An 11,030-nucleotide genomic window follows, 5' to 3' on the forward strand; every position below is an offset into this window, starting at 1 on the left:
ACAGTTTATTACATAGTTCTTGTTTAATTCTCATTGGGATCTTTTTATAAGTTATTATACAAACAATCTATCATGCAGGTTCTGGTATTTTCATTTTATAAATGAGGAAAACAAAGCTTAGAGAACTGAATTGTTCCATGTTGTATACATAAGTTTTAAAGACTGGTTCAAGTTCAGTTTGTGTGATGACATAATGGGCAAGCTCTTGTGCAGTATTCTATTCCTTAGATATGCGGATATGAACTCACATCTTACAGTGTATGTTCAATGTCAGGTACAGAAATTTATTCAGAAGAATAGCACATTAAACCATTATTACCTAAAATCCCCTAAATTAGAGTATTAACTAAGGAATTTAAGAAATTATGCAAAGAAGATAGAAATAGACTACAGTTGGTAGAAATTCTACTGCTTGTAATTTTTTTGTGGGGAGAATGGGGAATTGACCTCAGGGGGCCTCTACCCCTGAGCCATTTTCCAGCCCTATTCCATATTTTACTTAGAGACAGGGTCTCACTGAGTTGCTTAGAGCCTTGCTGTTGCTGAGGCTGGCTTTGAACTCGCCATCTTCCTGCCTCAGCCCCTGAGCTACAGAGATTACAGATGTGTGCCACCATGCCTGGTGATCATAAGTTTTTGAAAACCATTTAGCACAATAAAAAAAAAGATAATACCATGAATAAAATGAACACAAATCATACAATTTAGATATATATTAATTACTACCATAAATTAATCTCTAAGGTTCATTTTAAATTCAACATCTGCATAGTTTCAACATTTCTTTTTTTGTTGTTCAAATTAAAATGATTATTAAGAGCTTTTGTGTGTATGTATATTTAAATGTATATTGTGCTTCTGGAAGTTCTATCTAGATATTCAACACCACTTTCATTTTATGTTCTTTAATTTATGATTGAGCATTGATGATTAACATGCTTAAGTTTCCACATTGTCTCTGGGTATAAAGATGAGTTTAACTTGAATGCCTCCATGGGAAAACCTTGGGTACTGTTCTGAAGTCTCTGAAAATGCATGAGAACAGAACAAAGTTTTCTACCTATGAAAATTTGTGGGAACACAAGACAGTGATGCAGAATATTCCAATCTAGTTCAATCAGTTCCACTTACAAAACATTATTGAACTTTTTACATAGTGACCCACCTCATGCATTTTTAAGATCCAGGTTTACCTATTTGTAATAAGTAGTTATTAATATATATATATATATATATATATATATATATATATATATATATATAATTCTAATGATTGCAAATAAAGAATTATATGCAAGCATACAATAATTTAAGTTCATCTTGTGGTTGAAAAGGTATAATGCTTAATTCAAAACTGACCACTGTTTCCAATATGCTTCAGTTAGGAAACCATAATTATATTTCTTACCTTAGTAGACCCATGTTTACATATGCTTTACCATTTCTAATATCAGTATCTACTATCATACCGCTGGCAATTTTCTTGTTGGTATTCTGAGGTAAAATGGAACAGCCGGTGCTTCTTGCTTTAATCCAGAGATTTTAGGACCTCATTTTTAGAACTATTCATGAGAGAGAAGGAAATATTTCATTCCAGTCCGTAATCCACTTATGAGACAGAAACTAACTCCTCAACATTAGAAATGCCCTTAATTTGAAACAGTCTCCAGTGTCATTTGCTTATCTGATAAGTTGATATAATAGACTCATAATATGAATAAAACACCTAGGACTGCAAGAGTCACTTAGAGGAGTAAGTTAAAAACTTAGCCTCATTATTGAGTACTAAATTAGATAACATTGCTGTCCCACCAGGGTCACCTCAGAGACACCTTTAATGGGCCGAAACACTTCCTTCCCAGCTGCTGTATAATGTGGGCTGGCAGCAGTGGGTGGCTGAACTCTTCTCCTGAGGATTGCTCTTGGCTGATGGCAGCCCCTGGCAGTTATCCCTGTCCCTCAGGGCATCCCACAGTCAATAACTGACTGGTTCCTGTAGATGATCAGCCAGTTCTCTTGCCTCTAGGTGGGAAAATTCTGTGGTGCTGTTCACATTCCAGAAATCCCTGTAGGATCTGTCTAAACTAAATGGTGTGCTGTATCAGCTTTCACTGCAGCTGGCTGTGAACCTTACTTTTAGACTCTATATTGAGTGAGGTCATGTGGATAACTTAAAACTGAGTATGGCAGGAGTAGTTACAACACATAAATGGTTGAGCACTAAATATGAGGGCTTTTTAATTTTTCTTCTCTCCCAAAGCCCTTCAGCACCATACAACTGAGCTGAGCTTATGTCAGAGGATCTCTTTTCCCTGCTTTTTCCTGTTTCCTTTTCATCCCATAGCTTTACTTGCGAGCACTCCTGCAGTGATCATTTAATATTTCAGAATTCTTCTAGGGATTCTGATCTAGTAGCATTAGCTATTGTGTACTAAATATTGTGCTAAGTATTTTATGGAATTGTGTTACCTAATTTTCATAGTAATCTTTTAAAGGAAATATTCTATTTTCAGGATGAGAAGGAGTGAACTTTGGGTATCTAACTAAATGTCTTCAAAAGCATGTCCTTTCTAATATGCCATACTGTGTCCATAGGTTGAAGTGAACAGAGCATTGAAAGATCAAGGAGTCATTCATCCATGATTTGACATTGCTTTAAGTAAAATATTCAGGATAATTGATTGTCCTTCCTATTTTAAATGGGTAGAGATATTAATGAGGAAAGTAAATGAGTTTGAACAATGTTGAAAGCCATTTAAAGATGTGCTGTGAGTGAAATAGTATACTTAGTTCGGGAAAAGAAGACTGTGGTTTTCTGTAGCATCCTAGTTCTTTGTTAAGACTGTCATTGAAGTTATTGCTTTTTGTTTCTTGAACTTCACCACGAAATTCTAGCACCGTGATTTACCTTGTGATTGAGAGTACATTGAGAGACAAACACTAGCCAAATTCAACTCCGCCTACAATGTTTAATCTGATAAGCATTTTAAGGTGTAATCCAGTCTTTCTTGGTATTTGAAGATAGTGGAAATAAATAAGGACATTCTTTAAAGTTACAATTTAAATTTCATTTTTAAAAACAACATAAAAGAGTGGATAAAGGTACAAAGACAGTATAGATTTTCTAACATCTTTGTGGAGGAATTTATACTTAAAAAGGCCCTGTGTATTCATGACATTACAAATTTATTGAACATGAGCATGCTTTCCCAGTTATGAAAGTTGTGATGATAAATCTTAGCATTTTGTCACCTTTTTTTTCCTTTTGCCAGTCATTGGGTATTTTATGATTTATAGATTATGAATGTGCTCAAAGTTTCTTAAAAACTTATTTTAGTATAGAAACTAAACTATAAAGTCATGATTTATTTCACTTATGTTTAATTAGGGAAGATATGATTTAAAATCATCTTTCTAGTAACGATCAAGTCAAATTTTGTGTCTCAATTCAATAATCATAATCTAATCCAAAGCATCCTCTGAGTTTTACTCAAATAGCTATAATATTTTTCTGGTATTCCATAATCAGCTCAGATTCAACTGGTTAGGGCCAATCTTCACTCGAAATAAATATAGCCATCTGGTTTTCATTTTTGTTACCCTATCACAATTGAAACACAGTTAAAACTCAGTTGGTGTAGTATTTGCATAGAGGATTATAATCTTTGGACTTTTGTAGGTTTTGTTTGTCCCTGTGGTTGTGAAAATCTGACTTGGGAAAGGTGACTGCATTCTGAAAGTGTAAAATTCATGTTTTCACAAGTACAGATTTTATTTGTTTAATTACCTGCCTTTACATACCAGGAATTTGTATTTTTCAACTGCATGTCATAATATATTTTGAATATGTGTTGGTTTTAATTCTATACTAACATTAATAAATATCATTATTAAAATATAAAATTTTTAACCTTCATGAAAAGATAGCATTTTAATTTTTAGAAAAGCTCATACAAAAAAAAGTTGAATTTTTGTATCAAGGTGAATTTGACTTCTCTATTGATTTTTACAACTCTTTATGGAAGACTTTACGTTTTGTTTCAGAACTCAAAATAAAATTCAGAACTTTGAGTGGCTTGCTGAAGATCGTATGTATTGTTAATGTCAAGAATGATGTTTTGGTTTTATTAAAAAAAATAAGTAAGAGCTGAGGATGTAGTGATAGCACAGTTGACTATCATTTAGGTGACCCTGTATTGGATTCCCAGCAAAACACACACACACACACACACACACACACACACAGAGAGAGAGAGAGAGAGAGAGAGAGAGATAGAGAGAGAGAAATATGAGCATTTTACCTGCCAGAAACAAAATAGAGACACCATTACCAAAAAGCAATTCCATAATTTAAGTTTTCTTAGTGGATATTGTGATCTAACATAAAAGTAAATCACTTGAGCTTAAGATACTTGATATTTTTCTATTGTTTGCCCTTGGATTTTTCTTTATTATTTAATATTTTGTATTTTTAGCCAATTTACCTCCAAGTGGTTTAGCAATTTAAACTCCAGTGTCAGTTTTTGGGAACAGTCACTAAGATTGACTACTGGCTTCAATTTTATGAGTTAAAGGAAAAAAAGAGAAAGTCCAGTTATTAGTGAGGTGGTATATTTACATATTTACAAGTTGCATTTTTTGCTTTGGGAATTATCATACTCTGCCATTGGAAGTATCTTTTTGAAAATTCTTTGATTATGTATGCTTCATTAGCTTGTAATGGTAGGGAGCTCTTTAGTATAAGCCCTATTTCCAGTGTGACATTTGTCACATAGAAGAATAAAGAATATATTCAATTGTATTCTTATGGGAATAGAAGCTGTAGAAGTAGGGATTATTAATTGAGAAAGGAATAGAATTTTTCCATTATGCTTTTGTCAGTTGTAGCTTGGGAAAATTTCTGATTTCTTGTATATTATAAATGTGCCCAAAATTCACATGACTCTCCACTATTTTACCATATAATATATAGTAAAATAACAGGTGGTGTAGCTCTTGGTGGTGTAGCTGAGGGGCTCTGTTTTTGGTAGGATGCAGCCAGAAATCAACAGCTAGGACCAGTAGCAAGTGGTCACATGGATTCTTCACCATTCCTCTAGTACTTGATTGTGGAGGGCAGCAGTTTTTTAGCTTCGTGCATTAGAATCATCTAGAAAGTTTGTTTAGACATAGATTTATCAGCCCAGCCTCTAGAATTGTTGATTCGCTAGGTCCTAAGTAGGTTCTAAGAGTTTGCACCTTTAACAAGTTCAAAACTTATGCTAATACTGCTGGTCCTGCAAGCAAACTTTGAGGAACATTTGAAGGTTATTTAATTGCTCTGAGCAATGAGGGGAAATAATTGAGCATATTTTCTATTAAAATTAGGAAAGAAATTAGACATCACTTTGGGATAAGAAATATATTTCACATTTGTTTTTCTATGACATTTTACAGACAAAAAATGAAATACAAGTTCTAAAAATACCCTTTCAATCATATTTTATGTACTCACATATGCACTACCTAAAAGATACAAATATAATACTGCTACATTAAATAAGTTACCTTTATTTTAGAAGATCAAAAATGTGAAATAACTATGTGTAATTTGCAGTTAATGGACATTCATAAAATATTACATGCACACCACCTTCAAAACCACAAGAATTTCTCTTCTTCACTGATGAGATCCTTAGACATTTGGTAATTCTGCATAGGTGGAATAATCAAGAATGTGAAGTATGCAAAAATATGATACTCAGTCAAGAAAATACCAGTTACAGAGGCCATACATGTATTCTCTGAAAGAAGACACAGCATACACATACATAGGCTCTATTTTAAAAACATTTTAATTTAGCAGTGAGTCTAAAATTATTCTTTCAGTGAGTATGCTTCTTCTTCTTTTTTTTTCTTTCAAACTAGTTTAACTTCTGCTTTGGTTTGAGTGAACCAAGCAGAAAAGGGAAGTGTGGAGAAATTATAGATGTGTTGAGAACAGAATAAGGGAACAATTATAGCCATTAGTAGCCATATTAGTACCCTACCTTTAAGTGAAGTGGGAATTCAGCTCAACTTAGAATAAACCAAGGACATTGAATCAAAACATGGTGCAGAACCAGTTGTGGTGACACATGCCTGTAATCCAACCTCAGGAAGCTGAGGCTGGAGGATCATGAGATCAAAGTCAGCCTCAGTAAAAGTGACCTGGTGTTAAGCAAAACAGTGAGACCCTGTCTCTAAATAAAATACAAAATAGGGCTGGAGATGTGATTCAGTGGTTGAGTGCCCCTGAATTCAACCCCTAGTACCAAAACAACAACCACCTCCACCACAACAAAACATGGTTCAGGACCTAGGTGCCCTTCAATTGATGAATGGATAAAGAAAATGTGGTACATACACACAATGAAATATTACTTAGCTGTAAAAGAGTATGACTTCCTAACACTTACCAGAAAAGGGATGGATCTGGGGACTATTATGCTAAGCGAAATAAGTCAATCCCCCCAAAAACCAAAGGTTGAATGTTTTCTCTGATATGTGGTACTAACACACAATAAAGTGGGGGAGAATAGAAGTTCAATAAATTAGACAAAGAGGAATGAAGGGATGGGAGAATGGACTGGAAATAGGAAAGATAGCGGAATGAATGTTGCTTAACCTTCCTGCGTATATAAATAAATAACCATAGTGTATCTCCTCATCATGTGTAACCACAGCACTGGTATCCTAATTAGAATAAGATATAATCCATGTTTGTATAAATATGTCAAATATACTCTACTGTCATGTATAAGTAAAAAGAACAAATAAAAGAAAAAAAGAGAAGGTAAAAATTTGGAGGAAGCATTTGTAGTGTATAAGACCTGTGAGGATTGGTTTGTAGGATAAATGGTGAACAATTATACAATGAGAAGAAAAAATATGACCTAATAGAAATCCTGGTAAAGCTTGTGTATTGGTAAATTTCTGAAGTTAAAAAAAGAAGACCTTCAACATTGTTTAAAAAAAAAAAACATGATGCAGTGATTGTAATCCATGCTATGGTCACTCTGAGTGTATAGAGCACCTGTCAGTTTACCTTAGATTATGTACATTCTATTTTTGAAAGGAAATTGTATTTAAAAATCTATAAACAGTGATTTATTTTCCAAAAGTTTAATTTAAAAAAATAGCTCTCAAATATCTGTAAAGTTCACTTAAATAGTATTTCTTAATATATTGTGATTTTGTAGCAAATAGTCAGTGTGCAAACATTTGTTTGGTGTTTGTATGATCGGGTGCTTATTAACTTACTTATTTTGAAACTACCTCATGAGGGCCAGTACTGTATTATTTCTGTTCTGAAGTACTCTAATTGTGGAGTCATAGAAGAAAAGAATAAGTTGTGGTTAGAGACAAGACCTGACATTTCCAGAATTATCAAGACATTATCTTGAACATTTGTAGTTATCAGTATTTAAAGATTTCTTAGAAGGACCACGTGTTGAAATATTTTTAAAGCACCCATTTACTTCAAACAGTGTCAAATGCCCATTTTGCAGATTCAGGCACTTTTAAAAATCATTTCTAATTCTTTCAGTGCAAATTCTTTTTTTTTTTTTTTTAAATCACTGCTGCATTTGTTTTCCTGGGTAGTGTGTCTTGTGGTCCTTAATCATTTTATTCCTCCATTTCTCATTTACAGTAAGTTTCTTCACATTGAGGATAGGGAATGACTTCATTTTAGTAAAAATTCATTTGAGTAAAAATTCTTCAGTTTGGGTCTGCCTGCTAAGGGACTGGGTTCTAATAGCTTTTTTTTTTTTCTAACTCCAGCAAATTATTCTTTGGTGCCTTGAATATTCAGGCACTTTTAAAATCATTATCCAAAGTACATGTATGAAGACACGAATTGGGTGTCAACATACTTTATATACAAACAGAGATATGAAAAATTGTGATATATGTGTGTAATATGAATTATAATACATTCTGCTGTCATTTATTTTTTAATCAATAAAAAATAAATAAAATGATCAACTTTACTAATGCCATTCTTATATATAAATTCCTGCATTAAATCTATGTGTTGTAAAAGGTTGAGAAAAGCAAATTTGTTGTGAAATGACAATGATGTGTGGCAATCTAGTCTTACCTACACTCAGTGAATCATTCCATGCTCACCTTTAATGCTTTGTTCAGTATGACATTCTGAATAATTATTTAGTTATGGGCAGAGCCTGATACAGCTATGGACTTTTAAAAATCTCAGCTATTAAGTTGTATATGACTGGAATCTTATAGAAACCTCATATTTTTGTAATTCATCTGCCTTACAAAATTGCAAGGATCAAATGTAATTTGGTTTGAGTGAGGTTTTAAAAAAGCATAAGTGGCTTTATAAATATACTTTGCACTTGTCTTGCAAATTATTTTCTATTATAAAATGGAGAGATCTGGAATACAGAGGAAAGTGTTATATTAACATAAAAATTTTCACAAAATGGTCATTTATTGAAATATTCTACCTTCTAAAGAAGCAAAGACTACTGTGTGCATCTCAACAGATGATATATGCAATAAAACATCTTGAATTATGCAGGTGGAAATACATTTATTTAGTTAAGCACTTTATGCAATAGCTTTTTATTCACCAGAAAAAAACATCACTAACAAGAAAAATAATTGAGAAAAGATTATATATAAACTCAGGCTATAATAATGGCTCATATATAAATATGTAGATTTTGATTCAATTTTATACCCAACATGAGAATGAAATTAAAAAATGCTATATATTTAGTTAAATGGTTCTACCTATTAGTGAGTAGATTGCATTGAAGTCAAGGACAGAAAAGAAGGAGTTAGAATAAGTGCAAAGTATGCTTTGCAGATAATTAGGCTTAAACAGTCTGCATAAACAAACTTTGCAATCACTTATTTTTCTTGTTTGCATTTATTCATGTCACCTGCTTCATTTCCTGGTGAACCCCCAACATACAGTGTTAGTGCCCTCTTCAATAAATTAACAGGAATTCAAGCATCTTCCTGTAGCTAGACTCATTTAATTAACACTTCATTTACCCATGTGTTCATTAATTCTACGATGATTTCCTTTTCCTTCTATGCATAACTTAAGAATCCCCTCCTTCTGTCAGATGATATTAGTCCAGGGAAAGCAGACTATGCTGATTATACATTACCTAGGTGCAATTTGATTTTGAGTGAGATTTTAGAAAAGCATAAGAGTAATAAAAGCATACCTAGGTAATATATAATCAGCATAACTACTAATCTATAATGTAGTTTCTTTGTGGCCAAATTGAAACATGCTTTTAATTGATGGTATCTCTGCTTCTTGCTGTTAGCCTGCATTATTGAATATTTATTGAATCCTTGCAAATTAATCATTGGAGGCAATTATATTTCCTTTACATCTGTTGATTGATGGTTTCTGAATCCACTGTCAGATTATTTGAGCCCACAGTGCATTCATTATTTGAGTCCTTTGGAACATGCTTACTTTCATAACTAAACAGGTGTAAAGTTTCTACATTCTAGTTGTCTAGCCTTCCAGTTACTAATTGATAAACTCTTCATTTTCTCCAATCTGAGAAACTCCTATTTATGTTAATGTGAAAATTCTATTTGCAGATGGGTTTTCTACCAATGAAGCAATGAAATAATGTAGTTTATAAACAAATGACTGGATGCTGTATGGCTGTGGCAGCAGTGACTATTGAAATAGAAATCAGAAGTCCTTATCTAATAATTTGGAAACAGATATAACATTTTTAAAAATATATACATAAATAAATGAGAATTAATGTATATTAGGTACTGTGTTACCCATAGACAGGTCAATGATTTTGCTTGCAGCAGCTTGTGAGAATTTCTTTTCCAGAGGTTTTAATATATCTTTTCAATCATAGAATACTTTATCAGTACTTTTTATGTACTTTTCAGGTGGCTAGCAGAGCAAGGCATAAGGAGGAGGGTGAATAAGAGAGACAAAGGTTATTTGACCTATTTTAAGAGTCACAGTGGATTTGATGCAACATCAGGAGAAAAATTGCAACAGTATAGATTTATGTTAGATGTGATATACAGCTGGATGCTTGAAAGTCACTATTGGCAAATGGAAATTGCTAAAAGAAAGGTGCAGTCAGTTGTCCTTGAAAACTGTCATCCTCAGGATTCTTATTCAGACTGAGAAAAATCATTTTGCTAGATATGAAGTAATATCTAGATAGTCAAGCTCTGCAAGATTTTGAAAGCTTGAGTTGTTTAATGAAAAAATACAAAAAGATTATTTGGGGCCATGAAGTGATTAAGATAATTTGGTAGCATTTTATAATCTGCAGAAAACAGGTAGAGAAGACCTTTATGAAGACATGGATTCCATGGTGACTCCAAAGCCTTCTCTAAAACTCTGAAGCAAATGGAGTTTTACAGACACTACAGTTCACAGTACAAAATTAAAAATGCATGTTGAATTTGAAATACAAAATAATTTTAAAATTTTATTTATGTATGTACTATAGAAATTATTTATTACAAAAATACTATTAGAAATATTACAATCTATGTGAGTTTTTAAATATAGTTGGAAAATTTTGTGAATTTTCACAATGTGCCTAAGCTTTCTTTACCAGAGAGTGGTTTTATATCAGTTACACTGCATGCAAGCGTTAAGCAATTAGTGATCAACATAATATTGAATAAAAGAGTATTTTATACTGTCAAGATAATTTATGTGGGTGGCATGAATAGATTCAAAGGGATATATTTTGTACTGCAGCCTATAGATTTACAAGTAAAAAGGATAGTCTACTTTGAAACTCTCTAGTCTTTCTTTCTACTGGCTGCTACTTTTCTATATTGAAAGTTCCCTTAGTATAGTAACATGAAATATGGAAAAAGTACAACCTTAAGAGTAGATGGACCTGAATTTGTGACTGTATCCATCGTTAATAACCTTATAACCTTCACCAAATGACTTAATCCTTCTAAAATTCAGTTTCCTCATTTTTGATGAAAAATTAAAACTTCTCTGCATGCTA

Source organism: Callospermophilus lateralis, chromosome 2, assembly GCF_048772815.1.
Source record: "Callospermophilus lateralis isolate mCalLat2 chromosome 2, mCalLat2.hap1, whole genome shotgun sequence".
NCBI classification, from domain to species: domain Eukaryota; kingdom Metazoa; phylum Chordata; class Mammalia; order Rodentia; family Sciuridae; genus Callospermophilus; species Callospermophilus lateralis.